General features: G+C 33.4%; 1 protein-coding gene and 1 long non-coding RNA gene across 3 annotated transcripts in view; both read left to right on the top strand.

Moving 5' to 3' along the window:
* KCNH7 (potassium voltage-gated channel subfamily H member 7) overlaps window positions 1-25,519 on the top strand; it is a 478,835-nt gene that overhangs the window by 110,508 nt on the left and 342,808 nt on the right. The window lies entirely within an intron of this gene.
* Window positions 829-11,169, top strand: LOC118350715 (uncharacterized). The gene is made up of 3 exons (XR_004805016.2): window positions 829-925; window positions 6,885-6,921; window positions 11,012-11,169. It is a non-coding gene; the product is annotated as an uncharacterized LOC118350715 (long non-coding RNA).

Genomic DNA, 25,519 nt, shown 5'->3' with positions numbered 1-25,519 from the left:
TGTGGAGCTCAAATTCACAACCCCATGATCAAGAGTTACATGCTCTATCAACTGAGCCAGCCAGGTGCCCCTGTATTATTTAATTTTTTAAAGATTTAAGTATATTTGAATTTATTTCTAATTTTCTTATTTTTTGGTATGACTTCTGTTTCACTTATGAGTTGTTTAGAATCAGTTTCATTTGTAAAATTTCCAATGTATTTTTTCCTATTACTTTTTCATTATTAGTTTCCATTTAATTATATGTGGTTAATGAATGCAACTTGTATAATATCAGCTCTCTAGCTATGAGGTTTTACTTGTAGTCAGTTTTTTCCAGAAATAAGTTGTTAATAATGGAAAGTTTTTTGCAAATAATAATTTCTTGATACATTAATAACTTTTTAGAAACTATGATGGTCTATTAGTCAATTTCTATTTTTTTCCTGTAGTTTTTGCTTTATACATTTTTGAGGCTTTAATATGAGTTGCACTGAAGAGTTGGCTTACAATTTTGGCAGTTTTCTTCTTAGCATTATGTTTTGACCCTTTTTTTATCTTATTCTTTTGTTGCCTTAAAACAAATTTTGTCTGAGGTTATTATTCCTATAACTACGTTACTTTTTATTAGGATATGTCTGATACTTTATCATTTATTTTCTTTTCGTTTTGTATATTCTTAAGTTTTTATGTGTCTTCTGTAAATAACATATAGATCAGTTATATAGTTGTGTGAATATACAATAAGCTTCATTGTGGTGTTTTCTTAAATAAGTAAGGTTTTTCATATACATTTATTAAAATTTCCAACATGTTTGGATTGATTTCAACTATCTTATTCTGAGTTTTCTTTCTTGTTTCTTTTTATCCATTTCCCACTTTCTATTTGAATGGATCATTTCTTAATTCCCACTGAAGAAATAAAACCTCATAACAAAGTATCTAGGTATGTATTTTTATTAATATGGCTTCAAACTTACTATACTTATAAACTAGAGACTTGTGTTTTTCACAAAATCTGGAAAACTCTCAATTATGGTCATTTTCAATATTGACTCATTCTCCATTCTTTCTTTCTAGAAATATTCGAATCATTTGGATCCATGATTCTTAATTTCTCTTTCATATTTTTCATCTCTTTTTATTCAAAATCTTCCCATTTCCTAATTACGGCTGTGTTCATTAGTAATATGTTTTAACCTTACCTTTGCTTTTTATTTTAGAAACTGTAATACAATTTTAAGTTATTCTTTATATATTTTTTGGTCATATATATTCCTTAAATCAACCTTTTCATGTACAAACTGTCTTGTTCTTTTCTTCTATTTTCAATTCCTTATTCTATACCTAACACATTTAAATCTACTTATTTTATAGACTTGATTTTATTGCTAAAAGTAAAACCATATGATCATCTCAACAAATGCAGAAAACACTGAACAAAATAATTCAGCATCTACATATGATAAAAACCAATAGAAAACTACCAATAGAATAGTGTCTTCTCAAACTTCAGGGCATCTAAAAAAAACCCACAACATCTTATGAATAACATCATATTTAATGATAAAGGACTGAATTCTTTCCCTGAAATTAAGAGGCAAGATGCCCACTCTAATTACTTATATTCATCATCGTACTGAAGGAGTTATCTAGTTTAAAAAGCATAAGAAGGAAATTAAAGGTATGCAGATTGGAAAAGAAGTCAAACTATTTATAAATACAGATGATAAAAGATGTTACTACAACTAATTAAGATTACCAATTGTTGACTACTAGATTCATTTCCAGAAATCATTTCTATTTTTTAAAATTTTATTTTATTTATTTATTTACCAGCTAGGTGTGTGTGTGTGTGTGGAGGGTGGGGGGTTGGAAAGGAAGAGAGAAGACGACTCTCTGCTGAGCAGGGAGCCTGATGTGTGGCTCAATCCCAGGGCCCTGAGATCATGACCTGAACTGAAGGTAGACGCTTAACCAACTGAACAACCCAAGCGCCCCTCAATAATAATAATAATTCTTCTTCTTCTTCTTCTTCTTCTTCTTCTTCTTCTTCTTCTTCTTCTTCTTCTTCTTCTTCTTCAAGATTTTATTTATTTATTCATGAGAGACACAGAGAGAGGTGAGGGGGCAGACACAGGCAGAGGGAGAAGCAGGCTCAAAGCAGGGAGCCTGACATGGGACTCAATCCCGGGTCTCCAGGATCACACCCTGTGCTGAAGGCGGCGCTAAACTGCTGAGCCACCCGGGCTGCCCTCAACTATACTTCTTAATAGTGGGAATAAAAAATTTTTTAAAATTGAAATTATAGCTTCAAAAGCATGAAATTTTTTAGGATAAATTTAGCAAACTATTTGTAAGAACTGGTTACTCAAAACTACAAGAGATTGAAAAATGCAATATTGTTGGGATGTTTATTTACAAATTAAGGTGTGGAGTCTATACAATCCTATCGAAATCCCAGTAGGTGGGGCACTTAAGTGTCTCAGTCAGTTGAGTGTCTGCCTTCAGTTCAGGTCATGATCCCAGGGTCCTGGAATCTAGCTGCATCTGGCTCTCTGTTCAGCAGGGAGTCTGCTTCTCCCTCTCCATCTGCCCCTCCTTTTCACTTGTGCTGTCTCTCTCTCTCAAATAAATAAATAAAATCTTAAAAAAAAATCCCAATTGGTAATTTCAAAGTAATTGACAAACTGATTGTCAGATAAATTTGGAAAGGCAGAGCACTTAGCATAGCCAAAAATCTTTGGAAAAAAAAAGTCAGAGGACTTCAAAACATACTATAAAAACTACATTAATCGTGATAGGAAATATTGAAGTAGGGAATATATGATAGTCATATAGATCAATAGAAAGTATAAAGTTGACAAGAAGGTATATACATGCCATCTATGTATATATGGTCAAGATATATAGGTAATTCAAAGGAGGATAGTCTTTTAAACAAATGGTGCTATAATGATTAGATCTCCACGTGAAAGCAAAATAAAGCAAAGTAAACTTTGAACCTTACTCCACAACATGTAAAAGTAAACTTGGAATAGATCATTGATCTAAATATAAAAGGTAAAAATCACAAAATTTTGGAAGAAATCTTAGGAGAAAAATCATCATAACATTGGATTAAACAAAGATTTCTAAGCATAAAAACCATGAACTATAAAATAAAAGTGTAATCAATGAGTTTTGCCAAAATGCTAAACTTTTAGTCTTTGAAAGACACTGTTAGGAAAATTTTAAAAGGCGAGGCACCTAGGTGGCTCAGTGGTAGAGCATCTGCCTTTGGCTCAGGTCCTGATCCCAGGATACCAGGGTCGAGTCCCGCAATTGGGCTCCCTATGGGGAGCTTACTTCTCCCTCTGCTTGTATCTCTACCTCTCTCTGTGTATCTCATGAATAAATAATAAAATCTTTAAAAAAAAGAAAAATTTGAAAGGCAAGCCACCCATTGAGATAAAATATTTAGGGAATATATTTCTGAAAAAATATTTTAACCCCGAGCATATAAAGAACACTTGCAATTCAACAAATTCACTTGAAAATAGGCAAAAGCTTTGTATAGGCATTTCACCAAAAATGATATGCATATCAAAAAACAGCACGTGAAAAAATTTATCAAGATCATTAGTTATTAAAGAAATGCAACTGAAAATCACAATGACATACTATGTACCTGGTAAAATATATATTTTAAAGATTTTTATTTATTTAATCATGAGAGACACAAAAAGAGAGGCAGCGACAGAGACATAGGCAGAGGGAGAGAAGTGGGATTCAGTCCTAGACCCTGGGATCAGGATCACGACCTGAGCTGAAGGCAGACGCTCAACCACCAAGCCACCCAGGCATCCCTAAAATATCTTTAAAAAACAAAAAACCTATTAAATCCAAGTGTTAGAAAGTATATCAACTAGACCTCTCAAATATTGCCTTTGTAAATATAAAACAACTTTAACAATTTTAAAAATAAAATCAAGCATTACTTAATCATATGATCCAGAAACAACTTTCTTATTTATTTTTCCAGGAGAAAGGGAATCATGTGTACTCATAAAAATTTGTACATAAATGTTAATAGTAGCTTTATTAATAATAGCCAAAAACTTGAAAATGCCCAGGTGTCCATCACCAAGAGAGTAGATAAACAAAAGGGGCTGATTTCCATGCAACTGAATAATACCCAGCTACTAAAAGAAGATACTAACAATGTGGATGAATTTTAAAAATGTGATACTGAGAGCTAGAATCCAGACAAAAAAAATACATGAAATATTATTCTATGGCTATCAAATTCTTTAAAAAGTAAAATTAGAGCAACAGAAACTATATTAATGGATTCTGGGGTCATAAATAGGCAAGATGGAGATTGACTATAAAGGGATATAAGAGAAATTTTAGGGTGATGGAACTCATCTTTATCTTAATGATAGTAGAGTCTATACCAAAACTATACACTTAAACTGATCACTATTATTGCAAGACAATTCTACTTCAATAAAAATGATTTTTTAAAAAGATTTTATTTATTTATTCATGAGAGACAGAGAGAGAGAGAGAGAGAGAGGCATCACCTGGGATCACACCCTGGGCCGAAGGCTCAACCACTGAGCCACCCAGGCGTCCCAAAAAAGATTTAAAAAACTCAGATAATTTGCTCTTCATCCCTAATAGACTATGGTCTAAGACAAAAAAAAAAAATCTTAAACTTTTTAAAGTAATTATATTTTTGTTGGTAGTGTTAGTGCTGTTATTCAAAGAATTTTAAAGATGCCCTGTAAAGTATATAAGTAATTATGCTGTTATCTTTGGGAACCAGGATCCTTGTGCTGATAAAGGGAGAAACAAACAAGACATAGAAGTTTAACTAAATTTGAATTGAAGGTATCACCGTTAATTCATAGTGTTTTTAATCTTAAAACAAAAACTAGCCCTGCCACTAAAAAGCAAATCTTAAAAATACAGACTGAATCAATAGCAATGATTAACTTCTTCCTGAGTATTTCATTTACAATTCCTAACTACCATTTCTCACATAAGTGAAAGGAACAAGCATTTCTTGGGGAAATGGCTTATTTCACTAGGTGTAGGATGGGAAATATGTATATGAACCCTGAATGTCATACCAGAAACTAAGGAAACTATTAAAACCATTAGTCAATTAAAGACAATTTGAACTTGGGGCAATTTGAACTTGAAAAATAATAACCTCCATAGGTTGAAACATGTTTAAATATGAGTTTATAATAATGTCTTAAAAAAACTCATTGGACACCGTTCAATATAATCAACTTATTATTTTGAAGACCGGAAAATAAAGGAAATACTCAAGTACTTATCTTGTTTGGCTATATCCATTATACCTTTGGCAACGAGTAATTGAGGAGGGAATTTTTAAAAAAATACTCCAGATAATAATACTTAAAGAATGAATGATAGAAATAAAATCACACCTTTGCAACTTCCATTGAAACGAGGAATCCAGTCAATAATTATCAACTGTTAATTACATCATCACAAAAAGAGAAACGACTAGATATTATGTATCTCCTGAAAAAAATGCAAAATGCTACCTATAAGGTAGCAGTACAAAAAACTGAACCTGAAACTGGTCTAGCTTTGAACCTCATAATCTGATCATCATGTGACAAAAGAGCATTAAAAAAAACATCATGAGGATACAATCAACAAACTCCAAACTGTGGAAAACCACAGAATAAATGGCCCACTTTGTTTTTTAATTATAAAACAAGATAAAAGTACAGTGAGGCTATGTGTATATAGATTACAATATTTATAGGTTGAAACCTATAGACCCAAAGAGATGAAATACATATCTATTAAATGCAATGAATAGTCTGTATTGTATTTTAATTCAAACACATTTTTAAAAATCAGGAAAAATTGTGTATTGATTGGATATGTAATCATATACAAGAAATACTACTAATTTTTAAAAACGTAATAGCATTTGTGGGTTTTTTTATTATAAAGAAAATATTTTTTTAGAAATAGTGTTGAAACATAGGCAGATGATATGATGTCTGATGCATGGGGGATATGAAATAGTCAATATATGTGAACCAACTGATAATTACGTATGCTGAGAATTGAGGATATCAAATATTTGCACTCTATTATCTCTAATTGTGAATGGATTAGAAATTTCCCATAATAATAATAAGAAAAGTTTTGAAATGTCCACCTGAACAGAAGTCACTCATGCGGTATATACTCAGTGTGAAAGAAACCAGGCAAGGCCTAACCGTGATTTAAAAGAGGGAGAGAGGGACCCCTGGGTGGCGCAGTGGTTTAGCGCCTGCTTTTGGCCCAGGGCGCGATCCTGGAGACCCGGGATCGAATCCCACATCGGGCTCCCGGTGCATGAGCCTGCTTCTCCCTCTGCCTGTGTCTCTGCCTCTCTCTCTCTCTCTCTGTGTGACTATCATAAATAAATAAAAATAAAAAAAAATAAAATCTTTGAAAAAAAAAAAGAGAGAAAAGCTTGTCTTCTTACTTTTTTTTTTTTTTTTGCTTGTCTTCTTCCTTTTGGTGGTCTTCTTCCTATATAACTTCTGAGCCCTCTTGTTATTTTAGAATACTAACATGAGATAAAGGAGGACAGGGTAATTAAGCTTCATGTAACATTGGGTGCCTTTTATAAAAAGACTGCATGAAAGTTGCATGAAATATATTCTGAATATGTCTTCCAGAGTTCTTGTGGTTACCGTAAGATTAAACATTTTTATTTACAATTATTTTTCTAAAAAGAAATCCTACCCTAGCGAATATTCATTATAAAAATGCAAGAATGATAACATTTCTTCTCTAAATTTAGAACGTAATTTGGAAAAAATGTTAAGGAAGACTTTTGTTTCAATATGACTTCACTATATATTAAACTCTTACAGGAGGAAGCAATAATCAATGTGAACATAACATATATAAGTGAGTATCACCAATAAGAAAATTGTATTTGCATTATTAACTTTGAACTAGATCTTATCATGTTATTAAAAACATTTGAAAGAATCTCATTTAAATACAATTGAATTGAGAAACCACAATAAAATTAGGTTTATGGGCTTTCTTTTTCATATTATACAAATGTTCATCAGCAAGCTGTTGGTTGATGTGACCTTAACTTTGCAGAAGACATTCCAAAAATAAAACACACTCAGTGAGTCATGGAAAAAAAAAAAAAAAAAAAAAAGGATTTTCCAGGGCTGTTGTATGGAATTTAAGAGAAGTAACCCTTTCCTTTGATGCAATCAATTGCTATTATATCTATTTGACTATATTCATTTTTAATGCTACGTAGCACACACATACATGTGCACACATGCACACAGAGTAGATTTAAGCATGTTAACAAGTCTAGCAAACAACTATTTTTCTGTTAGAAAGATATTAGAATTTACTATGCTTCACTGTTACCTATTACGCCAAAGTTGTTAATTTGCTTTATCTCATTTTCCAGGTCCGTAACTTAAACTGGAGTTATTAGAAAACTTTTCATTATTTTGCAACTGAATCTTTATCAGACATATCTTTTCAGTAAAACTTGATAAGAATCTGTATTTGAAACTGTGTGAATTGGTCCTTAGTTATCATTGTAACCTTCATGATTCTAGCCCCAGAACTGAGATATCAAAGTGCTTGTATGAACTCTGTTCTTTTTTAAAGGAGTCCTTCTCCATCCTTGGATCACAAGTTTTTCTCCTGTGTTATCTTCCCATAAGTATACTTTTAAGTTTTACATTTGGGGTTTTAAATCTACATGGAGTTTCCTTCTGCATAGGTAGTAAGCAGGAATTTTGTTTGTTTTCTCCATACAGTGGGTTGGTTTTAATAAGACCTTTTACCAAGCATCTGATTTTCCCTCATTGATTGGTGGAGACACTACAAATTAAGTTCTCCTTTGTACATGGGTCTGTCTCTATAATCTCTGTTATATTCACTGGTCTATTTCTTTAGTTACGTGTCATTGTCACACTGTGTTTATTATATGTTTTTGAGTATTTTTTACAATCTAGTAAATCAAGTCCCCTCTTGAATTCTTTTGCAGAGTTCATCAACTTCTTTTCTATAAATTTTAAACTATGTTTATCACATCCTTTAAGAAATCCACTTGGAATTTTAGATCGGGATTTGGGGTTGTATTGAATGTATAGATTCATTTGGGTAGGATTTATATCATTCTTTTATTAGAGATGTCCCAATCAAAAGCATGGAATGTTTCTCCACCTACATCTTTCAGAATTAATTTTATGTCCTTTAATAGAGCTTTAACATTCTCTCTAAATAGGTCTTGAGTATTCTTTGTTAAACTAGTTCTTACATATGTTCTAAATTTTTTTTTTTAAAACCGGTTTTGAATGCCATCTTTTTAAACTCATACTTCTGGTAAAAATGTATTATTTTTGTTCAGTTTAACTTAATTTAGCAGCTCTGCTAACGTTTCTTACAAACTGGAATTGTTAATAATGTTCTTTCTCATGATCATACTATCTAAAAATTCTAATTTTTAATCTTGGTACCTCCATTTTCTTTTTCTTTCTTATAACATCGTCTGATGTTCCCTGTACATTAAACAGGATTTTGAGTTTTTTTTTAAACCAAACTCAGGAGGTTCACTTCTAGTTCTAGAACATATACACAATGAATGGAATGATTCCATTTTAGATTCCATTTCATTCCATTTTAGATTTTAATTTTACACACATTTGTAGTAGCTATTTATTCTGCTTTATTGTTCCCTTTGTTCATTTCTTTTTGCCCTTTATTATGTCATTTTGCTTTAGATTCTGCTTTAAATTTGATTTAAATTTGTCTGATATTCAGATTACTATTTCAACTGTATTTTGATTCATTTTTGCCTAGTTTATCTTTTTCTATCATTTTAACCTTTCTATATCCCAATATTTTAAGTGTGTCTCTTTTACTTGATATATTATTAAATATTTCTTACCAGTCTGAAAATATCTTTTAGTTGGTGCATTAAATCCATTTAAATTTATTTTAATTATGCTTATTTCTGCCACTTCTTTTTTATATATTTCATTTACTTTATTTCATTTTGGTTACCTCTCTTTTCTGTTTTCAGCTGGTTAGTCAAGTTTTCTTTAGCTCATATAAAAGTAAATTGTTCTGTTTTTGTTTATATAGTGGATATCCTTATGACCCATACTGGTATTTAGCCCTGTAGATTTTTTTTTTTTTAATTCATCACTATCCATATTCTCCTTTCCCCATCTGACAATAAGGCAATGCTTATATTGCCTAAAATTAAAGTTTTGGAATTTTATTAATGTATTTTTTATATGTCACCTCTTTGCTATTTTAGAAAATAGTAAATTTAGCTATTTACTATCTCTATTTTTAGTGCCCTCTTCTATTTATTTTTGTTCTCATTAGATTCTTAATCCAAGAGAGTTTTAGAATTAATCTTCATGGGATAAACTTTCTGAAATTCTTTAACATGAGAATATCTGTTATGCCCTCTCATTTAAATGGTAATTTGACTGGATATAAAACCAGGTGTTGTATTTTCTACATTGAAGCCCTAAAATTATTACTTGATTTTTTTCTTGTATATTATAATGTTGCTGTTAAAAAAATAAAAGTCTGATTAGTCTGATTCCTGGCTTTATAGTTAATCTGTTCTTCTTTTTCTAAATATTTTTAGAATTTTTCATTTTATTTTTCCATTCTCATGTATGAAAGTATGATTACTTCAGTTAGAAAGATATTCTATAAATGTTTTCAATCAGAAGCAGTTCATTTGTTTTTAATTCTTGGAAATTTAATGTTATTATTTTCTAATCTCCTTGGGTATTTATATTATCTGATACATTTCCCATCCTATCCTCCATTTCTTTCAGCTTTTCTTGTAAATCTATTTTCTTATTATCTACTGTCTTCTGTTAAGGCATCTCAAGTCGACGTTTCAGCTCACTAATTTATTCTTTGGCTTTATCTGTCCTATACTTTTCTGGTTCACTTTATTCATTCATTCATTCATTCATTCATTCATTCATTCACTCGATCCTGGTCCACTTTAGTATGCTTTTCAACTGTTATGTATTTTTTTATTCCTAAAATTATTCTTGGCTTCTTAAATGATTTTTTTGTCCTTGTTTAATTGTTTTATCTTCTTTAAACTATTTGAGTGTATTTACTATGATTATTTTAAAGTCTTAGTTTCTCCTTTTCAATAATTCTCCTTCAGTTAGTAAATAGAATTTTTGTGATTATTTTGGCTTATGTGCTAATGTTCCCCTGGACATCAGTTATTATAACAGTAATATGTACCAGTAAGAGGTTGAATGCTGGGCTCCAGAGTCATCATAAAGAAGAAATGTCATGGTTAGGAATAGATATATGGCAAAAATAAACGAAAGTGTTAAATACTGCCATTAATTTTTTTCTATAAAGCTTTTAATACAATCAATGTCACTTTCTCTTAGATTTTAATTATGTAGTATTACTTGCTAGGATATAAAATTATTCAGCCATCAATTTTCTTTCATTGAAACATTAAACATCAGTATGATTTTGTTTTTCAAGTAAATATAATCAAATACTTGAAAACCCTTAATTAGTCCTCTTTATAATACTTTAATTTTAAAATTTTTCATACGAGGTACTGTAGACCTTCTGGTATCTTCAGATTCAGTGTGAAAATTTTTACTTCTTAGAGCATTTGAAATACAAATACTTAGAGCATTTGAAATAAATTAAAGCTTTATTAATTAAAGCATATTAATTACCTATTATGAAATTTAGCCCGTAAGAAAGAACTTCTACTGCAACCAAAAAGCTAATTCAACCATAACTGGGCATGATTTTATTCTGTTTTTCTCACCTCCCCTACTGAGTTGTGAGATCAAGTAGTATAGATCAGCTAATGAAAGAGAGTGACCTGAGAGGGGGGAAATACTGCGGTGTGACTAGGGAAAAAATCTTAGTGTCTGTATCTTTTCATGTCTCGAGTTTATGTAGATATTAAGATAACTCCTTGTTGTTTGGATTTCAGATGTCTTTTCCCACCTGTCGTGGTGTGCTGGTACCAGCTTGATCAACTCTCCAGAAGTGATTTTTTAAATTTTTAGGAATTTTGTGAGCCCACTGTTAAAAATCATTTCAAAAACTTATTAAAAGTAAACTATTTTAAAATTCTAGCCATTATTAAAAATTAACTCACGTAAACTTACAATTTAAAAAATGTATCAAAACCAAAGGTAATAAATCCTCAGAACTCATCCTTCCTTTTTATTTCATCTTACAATTACCTATGCCCTTGAGATTGTTTACATCTGTTGTCTGAATGGTGGAAGTACTCTATACACTGCTGTGCTGCTGTGCATCTCTTCCTCATTTCATGTTTCCTGGCATCATGCTGGTAGCTTGGAACAGGTCTTTACATATTGGAATTCAGCAAACACCACAAGTCTGTACTTGATTTATTGTTTTATTGGTTTAAATTTTAAAACACGATAAACAAAATGCTAATAATGCAGATATAGGGAAGACTATGTAGTGCCTGTAGTCATTATATTGTGATGAGCACATAAAAAAAAAAAATCGAGGGAATGTTCTTTCAGCATTCACAGACTTTTAGCCAATTAGATGGTGTTACAGCAGGACAAACAAGTACAGTTCCTACACTTGTCATAGTTGCTTCACTTCCATCTTACTCATTAACTTATATGAAAATGTTCACCAACATTCAAGTTGGAACTATACTCATTCATCAACTGCAATCGTATTTTGACCACGGATACCAGGATTTAGCAAAATTCAACTGAAGTACTATGTGAGAATCGATTGGCTATATGGAATTTACAATAGAATGTTGTTTATTTTGTTATTATCTTAAAATTGTGTGCTATATAACCTTTATATCAGTAAAAACTATAGGCAATTCATTTATGTATAGCGATGCACACTTTTTTTTTTTTGGTGGGAGGGGAGAGGAATGCTATTTGTGAATTGCCTATGGCACACCACTGCCTACATAGATTTAGTCTCAAATAACTTTGTAAGGCTTGATTTCTCCACCCCAAGGTTCAGTCTTTCTTGTTTTTCTTTTTTTTTTTTCTTTTCTTTTTTTATTTAAGATTTTTAAAATTTATTTATTCATGAGAGACAAGAGACACAGGCAGAGACACAGGCAGAGGGAGAAGCAGGCTCCCTGCAGGAAGCCTGATGTGGGACTCAATCCCAGGACTCCAAGATCATGCCCTGGGCTGAAGGCAGACCCTAACCATGTTGGGGTTTTTTGTGTTTTTTTTTGAGTTTTTGTTTTGTTTTGTTTTTTGTTTTTTTTGTTTTTTGTTTTTTTTTAAGGAGAGGGAAGAAAGAAAGGCCTGTAGAGAATTTGTGATTTAGTTGATCTTCTGTACTTGTCTGAAAAAAAATTCTGCCCCACAAATCTTTCCTGGGGCTTTATGAAGACGAGCATTTCAGCAAACAGTTTTTGTAGATGTGCAAACCTATCTCCACAAGTGTGCAAGGAAAATACTTGATTCCTGGACTTCTTGATAAAACAATCTCTAGGTATCAGTGAAAGCCATACATTTGTGACCCATTATCTTTATACTTGCAAGTCAATGGAAATTTGGACTGACAAGATTTGTGTTTTATTTCATTTTTCTTGGTCATGGTTAACAACTCCTAGTATTTTAAACATATCCATGGATACAGAAACTCTTATAAATAAACCTTCAGGGAACCATTCAAACAAAGATTGTTAACTCAAAGGGAGGAGTGTGGTAAAGTCCAAATGGCAAATTCAGGTAAACTTTATCTGTCTTGGGAGTTTTTTGTTTGTTTGTTTTTTCTTGAACCTGAGGATGTTGATTGAAAATAGCAAGCAATTTGGAAGAGTGAGTGGGTTGAAGTCATGGTTTTGTATTTAGTATCTAGCCCACATATTCCTATTTAAAAACTGAGGTTGCAAAAATTAGGGTTTTCACTCCATCTGTTTAAATCTGTTATTTGCATAGTCAGTGTGTTCTTTTTTAATATAATAAAATGTTTCTTGCTAAAACATGAGGACACCTTTTATCCTAACAAAATAGAGATATTTTGTGGATATTAGAAAAGAATGTAAGTCAGTTCCCTTAGAACAAATCCTCTCACATGAGTACACTTTGTTACTTAGCAGTTTGACATTTCAACCTTTTAGAATACAAGTTTGGATTTACAATACATCTCAATTCATTAAGAGCAAACAAAGAAAAAAAAAACTCTGAAGCTTACGTATTTAACTGTCAGTACTAAAAATAAACTGTTACTTTACCATGTTTCATGCACTTCTTACATTTCCTAAAAAGGATTAAGTAAGGATAAATATTAGTTTTACAAGATATTTTATAATAAGGTCCTTTGAAATAGAAAGCTCCTACTAATGCACTGAATAAAAGAATAGCTAGGACTGGAAAGGATTGTAGTGATTAGTTCCAAATTTACATCCACACAGTAGAAACTGAGGCCCAGAATAGTTAGGTATCTTGTCTGAGATCTACAGCTAAGAAACTACCCAATATAGGATAATAACTCATGTCTCCTCATCTCTTCTTTCAGAGAGAGTGATATTATCACTGAATTGGAAGACAAGTGGAAGATTATAGACCAAATTCTATTTTCTTTTTCTTTTTTTTAAAGATTTTTAAAATTTATTTATTCATGAGAGACAAGAGACAGAGGCAGAGACACAGGCAGAGGGAGAAGCAGGCTTCATGCAGGGAGCCCGATGTGGGACTCAATCCCAGGTCTCCAGGATCAGGCCCTGGGCTAAAGGTGGCTCTAAACCGCTGAGCCACCTGGGATGCCCCTATTTTCTTTTTAAAAAACTTTTGAATTAATATTTATTATAAAGGTGTGGGGAAAATAGTGTTCAGGTTAATTGAGTGTTACCAACTATTTTATACATATATATAAAATATATTTACATAAATATATATAAAATATATATTATATATTTTATAAATATATAAAAGACAATATTGAACTAACTTAATCTTTAATAATTTAGAAAGCACTTAAATAACTAGCATCATTATAAACATAACTTAAAATTTTTTAAATTTGCCGTACGCAATACTTGCAGGAAATTAAACTGAACCTTGCCAAGTGTATGACATGCCCTAGAAACCTTGTATAAGAAAAAAAAATCAACACACCATTTGAACAGTAAGGAACAGAATAAAGAAAAATAATCAACATACCCTTCCAGATGACACGTTTGTTACAATTATAGAACCTATGTTGACACTTCACAATACTCTAAGTTCATATTTTACATTAGGACTCACTCTTGAGTTTGAGATTTTCTGTTTGGACAAATGCATAATGCCATGTATCCAACATTACAGTATGATAAAGAGCAGTTTCACTGCCCTAAAAATCTGTGCTCCACCTGTTCATCCCACTGCCACCCCCCAACCCTGGCAAATACAAATCTCCCATGACTCACAATGAGGTTACATCCTGATAAGACCATCATTATGTTGAAAGTATTTTAAGTCAAAAATGCATTTAATACATCTAACCTGCCAAATGAACTTCATAGCGTAGCTCTAAACATGTCCAGAACATGTATATTAGCCTACAGTTGGGCAAAATCATCTAACTCAAAGCATTTTTTATAACAAAGTGTTGAATATTTCATGTAATTTGTTGTCTGCTGTACTGAAAATGAAAAACAGAATGATTGGATGGGTACCTAGTGGTTGTAAGCATATTGGTCGTTTACCCTTGGGATGGAATGGCTGACTGGGAGCTGTGCTTGCCTCTGCCCAGCATCATAAGAGAGTATCATACCACATATCACAACCCGTGGAAAAGATTCAAATTCAAAAAAAAATTTTTAAAGATTTTATTTATTTATTCATGAGACACACACACACACACACACAGAGGCAAAGACACAGGCAGAGGGAGAAGCAGGTTTCATTCAGGGAGCCCCATGTGGGACTCGATCTGGGGACCCCGGGATCACCCCGGGATCACATCTTGAGCCAAAGGCAGACGCTCAACCGCTGAGCCACTCAGGCATCCCACAAATTCAGAATTTGAAGTATAGTTTCTACTGAATGCATATCGCTTTCACACTATCATAAAGTCAAAAAAGTTTAAGTCGAACCATTGTAAATCAGGGACCATCTGTACCGATCTGTCTACTATCTCCATAGATTTGCCTTTTCCAGAATGAATTTCTTTTCTGCATTTAAAATTTTATACCTCTCTGACTCTTAAAATTGGGTTGTTATACAGCAAGTCAGAAATATATGCACTGGGTAAAATGAAGTTATCCACCTAGCTAGTTTATACGATTTTATAGAGAGCAACCAAAAAGGTGTCCATATGCAGGTTCAGAGATATTTGAATTAAAGTTCACGTGGAAACTGGACAGAATATGTTGTATTCTGAGCTCTGTATATATTAACTATAAAATGGATTGGTATTTTTAAACATAAATCAAATGTATCATAATTTGAACATCAAAATGAGTGTCCTTCCATCCAAAGTAGTGGTTTGGGGGTGTCAATACCAAGGTTCCTGCTATACAGGAATGAGTTCCACAACCCAATTTTGAAAGTTCTTCCAGAGCCACTTTATGAGCAATCAGTGAAAAGGAAAGTTTCATTATGTTCTAGTCCCATCACTTTTTTGATGAAAAATTCATGAAGTCTGCTTTGTTGATACCATGTTCCCCACAGTGGGCTTTAAATGACTTCTGGCTTTTTCCAAGACCAAGTCCACTCTTAACAGATATAAATATCCATTATTGAATATATTACAGATAAATTTTCACAAGCACTGAAGGGGCCGACAAATAGTCATTTGAAGTAATACATGTGAACAATGTTAGAGTCACTGGAGTCAGTGCACTGCCTTCCAAGGGCTTGATTTTGAGGTGAGAGCTCTACTTAGAATTTTACACTCTGGTATGTTTCATGTAACAAGTCACATTACTTCTTAGACACATGGTTGATTTCCTTAAATGTGGCCTGGGGTTTTACAATCAAATATTGGTGTCCAGAGTTTCTAGAGGTTTTGTTTTGTTTTGTATTTTTCCTGTAGATGTTATCTAAGGAATTTCACTCTTTAGGGAAAATTTTTATACTCCTGAATTTATTTTCCAGAAGCAGCTCGTATGTCAACCATCTATTCATTCAAGTGTTGGGAATAGATGTTGTGAACAAAACAGGCACTTACCTTCTAGTGGAGGAAACTGACAATAAACACCTGAATGAATAAGATAAATAAGATCAGGTAGTGAGAAGAACTACGAGAAAAGGTTAAGCTGTGAAGAAGTGAGTTGGAGGACACTTTTTTTTTAGTCAACATGATCAAAAAGGCCTCTTCGAGGGGTTCACAGATGATCACATCTGAATGCATTTGGTCGGACTGTTTTCCTACTAGAAGACACAGTGCAGACATCCTGAGAGCTTTGAGGAGCAATGAGGTGCCGCTGAGGCAGAAGAGGCGTAGGCAGGGGCTGGTGGTAAGAGAGGTAGAGACGTAGACACTTCCTCTCAAAAGTATATAGGAAAGTGATTAATGTCCGGAGCCTGATATTCATCAATTATTATCTGTTTTCTTAACCTCTCCCTGCTTTGGATCTCCAACAGCCAAATGGGAATAACAGAGGCAACCATCTCATACATGTGGCAATTAAACAAGATGACACATGGGCCGCACTTGACAGAGTGCTATCAGTGGTCAAGAATTAGTCAAAGGAAGAGGGAGTGGAGACATGAAGTTGTGTCTTTCAAAAAAAAAAAAAAAAAAAAGGAAAGAAAGAAAGAAAAAGTTACATATCTGTTCACATATTAAAAGGAGAAACTTTAAAATTTTTTTCTAATCCAGTGAAAAATTTGGAGTTTCCATGCAGTCTTTTCTTTCAACACCTCCTTGTAACAGCTGCCATTTATTTACTTTTAGGGTTAGCTCCTTCAAAGCAGCACCCACTCTGCTCAAGATCTTCATAAGAGCACAACTGAAATAATGTTTCATGCCTTTTTTCATAATCACAAAAGTATTACCTAGTTGTTAAGGGGAAAAATATAAAGCACAGAAATATAAATATAGGAAAATTATATACATCATGGCTGTAATCAGAGATTATCCTTTTATGTGATTACATATTAGTATTTTGACCTGGTTCCAGTAACTCCAAATTGTAGCAAAGATTTGATCATATTTTATTTTATTTTTTAAAAGATTTTATCCACCTATTCATGAGAGACATAGAGAGAGAGGCAGAGACACAGGCAGAGGGAGAAGCAGATTCCAATGCAGGGAGCCCAACTCGGGACTTGATCCCAGGTCTCCAAGATCAAGCCCTGAGCCAAAGGCGGCGCTTAACCGCTGAGCCACCCGGGCTGCCCTGATCATATTTTATAACTTGATTTTTACGTTGGATTTTCTAGTGTGTTGCTGTTTTGCTGTGTGATCCAATGGAGAACTAACTTCAATATTTCTTCTAAAAGCAAAACTTATCTCATTACTAATTTGAAATATAGTCTCTTTCAAACACTAATGCATAAAAATATCTTGGGTCTAATTCTGGATTTTCATTCTGGAATTTGATTCATTACTTGAAGTATCTTTTTCTGATACATTATAACATTATTTTAATAATTTTACATTTAAAGTATTACATCAGATATATGATAATATTATAAACTATCTTGTAGCAAATTTATGATGCGTCACTACTTTTTAACAATTTTATTATCTAGTCTTAGCCTATTACACTTTCAGATAAAGCTTACATTATTTTATCAAGCTAAAAATATTGTTTTCTTTTACTGCAATTGTTTTAAATTTATAGATGTATTTGGAAGATCTGATTTTTTATAATTCTTCTCATCTGAGAATATGTGTTGTCACTCTGTCTTTTAGTGTGTGTGTCTGTGTGTGTGTGTTCTTTTACCAAAACTCAGATTTAAAGGGAATTCTTTATTCTTCACCTTTTTTCCTCTGCTCCAGCATCAATAGCTGTTAGGGAAATGCAAATGAAAACCACGATGAGTTGTTACTCTATCCATACCAGAAAGGCTAATTAAAAAAAAAAAAAAAAGTAACACTGTGTAATGTTGGCAAGGATGTAGGGAAACTGGATCACTCATATATTGTTGGTGTGAATGTAAAATGGTACAGCCACTCTGGAAAACAGTTTACTAGTTTCTTTAAAAAACTAAACATGAAACCACCATATGACCTAGTAGCTGCATTCCTGGGCATTTATCCCAGAGGAATGAAAACTCATGTTCACACAAAAACCTGTACAGGAATTTTATAGTAGCTTTATTCATAATAGCTAAAATCTGGAAATAGCTCAGTTTTTTGTCAGCAGGTGAATGGTTAAATACATTGGGTTTCATCTAGACCATGGAATACTATTCAGCAATATAAAGGAAAGAAGTATCTATTGATATATATAACACCTTGAAATAAAGCTTCAGGGAATTACGTTGAATGAAAAAAGTCACTCCCAAAAGGTTACACACCACATAATTTCATTTATATAACATTCTTGAAATGACAAAATATAGAAATAGAGGCCAGATTAATGTTTTCCAGAGATTAAGGATGAGGTGTGGGTGAGAACAAGTAGATGTGAATAAAAAGGACAACATGATATGGTGATGAAAATGTTCTATGCCTTGACTGTATCACTTTTTTTTTTTTTTTTTGGACTGTATCACTTTCATCATCCAGGTTGTGATATAGTGTACTATAGCTTTGCAAGTTGTGACCTTTGAAGGAAATTAGTTAACTAAGCTACATAGGATCTCTCTATATTTTTTTACAACTACACTTGAAACTATTATCTCAAAAATTTAATTAAAGGTAAAAATAAATGCATGAGTAGAAATTTTAAAAAAGTATTCTTACAATTAACTTTGATTAGAACTGTTAAATTTGTAAATAAAGTTGGAGTTATCTAACATTTTTGCAGTATAAATCTTTTCATCCAGAGACATCTCTCAAAAAAAAAAAAAAAAAAAAAACCCAGAGGGATCTCGGATCTCTCTTTCTCTCTCTTTGTCTCTGTCTCTCAGTGTATGTATTCCTTTAATAAATCTTAAACATATTTAAAACAAATAGAAAGCAATTTATTAATCTAACTTTTTTCTCTATTTCTATCTTTCATATCTTAAAAGTTTCAAAGTAGAATATTGACCTAGATAAAATAAGTCTAAAAAAAGCTGAAATTTCACATGCTCAGTCTTTTTTTTTTTTCCACAGTGTTATCTCATTTAGTGTCAAAAATGAATCTTCTCCTTAAAGTTCTGACTGGCCATAGCCTTATTGAAACAAGTTTTGGTAATCCACAACTGCTGGTCAGCACACAAAATAAATTTCAGCCAAAAATTAATTGCTGATGTAAAGTTCAATCAAGTGATTAATATCTATTTTATTAAACAGTATATTTTTCCTCAAAAAGAGGGCACTGGATTGGGTTTCAACTTTTAAAATTTGTGTTCTGTGACTTTTTAAAAGATGACATCTTCTCTGAGTTCAGTTTTCTTGTCTGTAAAATGGAAGATAATTTCTATGTGTTCTTTCATCTTTGGGTTTCTTAGATTGTTGGATGTTTTACATTTTTATAGTCTTATAATGAAACTCTAACCATCTAATGTAGTACCATAACTATGTGTTATGGTAAAATACCTTTTATTATGAGGTTCTCAATAAGTGAAAAAATCATTGTCTATTAAAACCTTTTCAAAAGCTCTTCGACATTTTAATATCCAGGCCATTTTGTGCTGTAACCTCATGTAGAAAAGGGGCACAAGTTTGGGAAGAGATCAGTATGATTGAAACTATGGCTCCCCCATTTATTAGTAGAATAACTCTTCAACAGTTATTGAGAGTGTTTTAAGCCTCAGGTTCCTCCTCTGAAAAAGAGTAGTTGAAGGTTACAGTTATATTTATCTGTCTCACAAATGACAGGCCTTCATGAAATTTAAGTTTCTGGTTGATAATGATAACATGTTTTCTTCACTGTAAATTAGTTATTGTCCTAAAAGAAAGACAAGTTTTATGTAGTTTCCTTATAATCCTCTATTAACGTCTATGCCCTTGTTGCTTGATACCTATGTGATCTCACAGAGAGTAATAACACTGTTTCGAATTTCTTATTAAAAATCAGTCCACAGGGGCACCTGGGTGGCTCAGTCAGTTAAGCGTCCAACTCTTGGCTTTGGCCCAGGTCATGATCTCAGAGTCCTGGGATCAAGCCTCATGCCAGGCTCTGCTCTGTGCTGAGCGTGGAGCCTACTTAGGATTCTCTCTCCCTCTCTCTCTATCCCACTCCACCAGCTGGCAATCAATCAATCAATCAATCAATAAAATCTTTAAAAACAAATAAAAAAACCTAAATCAGTCCACATTAGCACTGGGTATATATAAAAGTAATCCAAGTTGTTTCAGATAACTTTTTATACCCCAGACCACTGTAAAAGCAATTATCAATCCTTTGGTGAGAGACAATGTTCAGTATAAAAAGGTAGATGTGCAGACCTGGTTTAATATTTGTAGACTTTGATTGTTTACATGATGCAGTTTGCAAAAAGCATCTACCTAAAAAAAAATTGAGGTAACTTTTTATAATATATCACTTTTGGACTTAGGAGATAAAATAGAACTGATTACAAAATTGAAATTTCTGCAATCTGTGCATAATTTATTTGAAAAGCCAAAAGGCTTGAATAAGATCTGATTTCACAGTATTTAAAATTAAGACTAATTTCTGAGTGTCTTGAACACATTTCTTTTTACTTCTTTTTTTTTTTTTAATTTATTTATGATAGTCACAGAAAGAGAGAGAGAGAAAGAGGCAGAGACATAGGCAGAGGGAGAAGCAGGCTCCATGGACCGGGAGCCTGACGTGGGACTCGATCCTGGGTTTCCAGGATCGCGCCCTGGGCCAAAGGCAGGCACCAAACCACTGCGCCACCCAGGGATCCCCTTCTTTTTATTTCTTAGGAGAATAATTGAATGAGATTTTTGTCTTTTATACTAGAGTATGTATAGGAAGATAAGACTACACAGGTTCTTTGAAAATAAGTTCATAAATCCATTAAATATAAACATAGGTCTTTATTTATGAAATTATTTTAAATTTCCTAAGTTGCCTCATTGCATTTTAAATGGCATGCTTATCTCTTGCATCATAGTAGTTTTTATATTTCTTTGAATTTAGATTTCAATAAAAGAATCTAAGTTCTGATTCTAGCTGTGCCAATTACTAAATACATGCCTCTCGGAAAATCAGAATTTTAGTCTCTGACAGAATTCTCAGAGATTATTCTTAATTTCAGAATTTTAGAACTTTTCACAAATCCTATTTAGAACGTGGCTAAATTTTATCCTTTGTAAAACAGACAAAAGTACCATCCCATTACTTCAGTTATGTATTGCCACAGTAATGTCACTTTTTAAATTACATACAATTATAAACATTTAAGGGATCCCTGGATGGCTCAATGGTTTAGTGCCTGCCTTTGGCCCAGGGCATGATCCTGGAGTCCTGGGATCGAGTCCCACGTCGGGCTCCCTGCCTGGAGCCTGCTTCTCCCTCCTCCTGTCTCTCTCTCTCTCTCTCTCTCTCACTATGTCTATCATAAATAAATAAATAATTTTTTTTTTTAAAAAAAGGAAAGTACAGAGATTTCCCATATATCCCTCTCCCCCCCCCAACATCTACAGCCTCCCCATTATGAACACCACTTACCAGAATAGTACATTTTTTACCAACAATGGACCTACACTGACACATCATAATCATTTTGTAGACCATAGTTTACCTAAGAAGTCACTCTTGGTGTCATACATTCTATGAGTTTGGGCAAATGTATAACGACATATATCCATTGTTATAATATCATGCAGAGTGTTGCCACTGCCCTAAAAGTCCTCTGTGCTCTTCCTATTCATCTGTACCCCCACCCTCACCCCTGGCAATCACTGATCTTTGTGTTGTCTCCATAGCTTTACCTTTTCTAGCACATCATATAGTTGGGACCATACAGTATGTAACCTCTTGGATTGACTTTTTTCACTCAGTGATATGCATTTAAGTTTCCTCCGTGTCTTTTTATGGCTTGAGAGACTATTTCTTTTTAGTGCTGAGTAATATTCCTTTGTCTAGATGTACTAACATTTATTTGTTCATTCACCTACTGAGAGACAACTTGATTGCTTTCAAGTTTTGGCAGTTAAGAATAAAGCTGCTGTAAACATCTGTGTTGAGATTATTTTTATTATTTTTTTTATTTTTTTATTTTTTTTGTGGAGATAAGTTTTCAACTCTTTTGGGTAAGTACCAGGAAGCCAATTGCTAGATCACTTGTAAGAGTATGTTTAGTGGGGCGCCTGGGTGGCTCAGTTGGTTAAGCATCTGACTCTTGGTTTTGGCTCAGGTCATGACCTCAGGGTCATGGGATCCAGCCTTGCATCAGGCTCCATGCTCAGCAGGAAGTCTGCTAGAAGATTCTCTCCCTCTGCCCCTACCCTGCTCACTCTCTCTTTCTCTCTAAAATAAATAAATAAATCTTAATAAATCCACTGAATTCTTGTCCAATGTAGCTGTACCATTTTGCATTCCCACCAACAATGAATCCATCCGCACCAGCATTTGGTGTTATCAGTCCCAGATTGTGGCCATTCTAATAGGTATATAGTGGGTATCTCATTGTTGTTTTAATCTTCATTTCCCTAATGACATATGATGTAGAGCATGTTTTCATATACTTATTTGCCATCTGTACACCTTCTTTGGTGAAGTGTCTGTTAAGGTCTCTGACCCATTTTTCTAATTTGTTTTCTTGTTGTTGACTTTTAGGAGTTCTAATTTTTGATCTTGGGGTCATGAGTTCAAGCCCTACACTGCGTTTAGAGATTACTAAATAAATAAATACATAAATAAATTTTAAAATATTTTTGTATGTATTGGATAACAATCCTGTGTCTTCTGCAAATATTTCCTCCCAGTCTGTGGCTTCTCTTCATTCTCTTAACATTGCCTTTCACAGAGCAGAATTTTTTTTTAAAGATTTTATTTATTTATTCATGAGAGACAGAGAGAGAGAGAGGCAGAGACACAGACGTAGGGAGAAGCAGGCTCCATGCAAGGAGCCCGATGTGGGACTCGATCCCGGGACACCAGGATCACGCCCTGGGCTGAAGGCAGGCACCAAACCGCTGAGCCACCCAGGGATCCCCCAGAGCAGAATTTTTTGTTTAAATAAAGTCTAGTTGATCAACTACTTCACAGATAGATTTCTCCTGTGTTATCTTCTAGGAGTGTTATACTTTTGTATTTTACGTTTAGATCTGTGATCAATTTTGAGTTAACATTTTGTTTGAATTAATAATTCTGATGCTAACATACCATCAGCCGAAGTAAATCACTTGGCTGAACTCAAAATAAAGGTCAGTGTAATGTAATTCAAATTCTTGCTGTAAGGAGCTTCAAAGTCATGGCAATGGGCATGGATACAGGGAGAACTGAAGAACTCTCATGTAACCCTTCTGGGGCCATATGTGATCTATCTACCACACCCACTTATTTCATAAGACCTTTGTAAAGATGAAATGATGTACTTGAAAGCTCTCAGTAAATTACAATACATTTTGTACATCCTGTTGTTATAGACATTCTCTTTATTTTCATGACATTTATAATAAAGCTATCTTGACTGACATAACTTTAAAACAGGGGTCAGCAAACTTTGGCTCATGGGCCACAATTGTCCTATGGCTTCTTTATATAACCCACAGCCTAAGAATAAGTTTATATTTTTAAATGGTTGAAAAAATAAAGTTTTAAGAATAATATTTTATATAATGTAAAATTATATAACATTCAAATTTAAGTGTGTCTAAAGAAAGTTTTATTGGAATACAACCAGGCTCATTTATTTTATATGACGTCTGTTGCTGTATTTGCACTACAATGGCAGAGTTCAGCAGCTGAAACAGAAACCATGTGGACCCCAGCCCGTAAAATATTAACTCTCTGGCTCTTTATAGGAAAAAAGTTTTCTGACCCCCCCATTGTACAATTATGGATCTTAAGTTTTTAAACAGACATTTCTAAAGAAGTCTAGCATAGTGATGTGGGTCACTCCTCCAAGATCCTTCAGTGAAAATTTGGAAGGGTTAGGAGTGATATTACATGATTTTGACAGGCAGTCCTAATATACTTTCTTTGTCAGCTTAACGCCTACCTTTTTTTTCTTCCCTCACTGCTCTTTTGCTTTATTTAGTCTTTCAACTTCACACTAGCTGACTATCCCTCTGCAGTGTCCTTGAAGCTCAGGTTTGGACATTTAACTGATGTGAGTCTCAGTGACCAGTTGTTCCCTGCAAAAGTTCATCTCAAGGAGAAGTCCAGTTCTGGAAGCACCCTGCCAATACTCCCATCTGTCAGAGGCAGCAAGAACTAGAAAACCCCCCTCCCTCCCCAGCTGGAGCCTGCTGACTCTGCCCTCACATTTTAGGCTCCCACAAGGCACAACCCCTGAGACATAAGTGAATACTTAGTGAAAGGAATAGGCTGATACAGAATTCAGATATTCTGACTCTAAACATTAGAAGAGTGCTATATCATGCTCTAGTCATGGTTCATTAGATGTTTAGCTCACATTTACATTTTCTACTTCATCTTTATTCAAGAAATTAAATATATAATGTTAAATAATTCCTCCTCAGAATCAAAACTTCACATTCAAGTATGACATTATGCTTGTATATACTCTTTTCATTCTTAGCTCTGTTTACTTACCTGTGCATTTGACTATATGAATGAATTTTTAGTATGAATAATTTTATAGAAGTCTGCTCTTATCTAGTATGAATGATTTTATAGAAGTCTGCTCTTCTAGTATGAATAATTTTATAGAAGTCTGCTCTTTCCTCATGCTGGATTATAGCGCTCCTTTCTAACTCACCTCCATTTCTACTGTGGAATTAGCTCACTTTCAATGCTAACATAAGGTTCTAAGTGTTCAGTGCATTTGGGGATCAAAATGCCATCAATTTTGCCCAGAGCTACCAGCCACAAGGCACGTCCTCTGCCTTCAGAGATTTGCTGGCTTAGGTGGCAGTTGTCTTAGCGCTTTTTTGTCTCCAAATTTGCCTTTCCAGTCATTCTCTCTCAACTGGTAAAATAAGAAATTCCCATCTCATTTCTTCTCTTGACAGTGAATGCCTTATCCATGACTACTTTCTCCAGTCATAAGAAATTGTCATTCCAACATCCTGAATCAATTACTTGGACTCTGTACACATCTTTCCTTCCAAATGCTTGAAAAAAAGAGGGCGATTATAGCCAGGTGGCTACATCTTGCAACAGCATTCAACTGGCACTTCAAATCAAATCTAAGTGTATATTTTCCCCTTTACTTGAAATAAAGTAGGAAATATCTTCCTTCTGCCTGGTACAGTTCAGTGAATTGTTCTGATAAGTGAAGCTTGAAATGTAAAAACCTAAGTCAACTTCTAATACTTTTTAAAT

Source organism: Canis lupus, chromosome 36 (genome assembly GCF_003254725.2).
Source record: "Canis lupus dingo isolate Sandy chromosome 36, ASM325472v2, whole genome shotgun sequence".
NCBI lineage: Eukaryota > Metazoa > Chordata > Mammalia > Carnivora > Canidae > Canis > Canis lupus.
The sequence above is the reverse complement of the archived record's forward strand: the minus strand, read 5'-3'. Positions and strand labels throughout refer to the sequence as shown.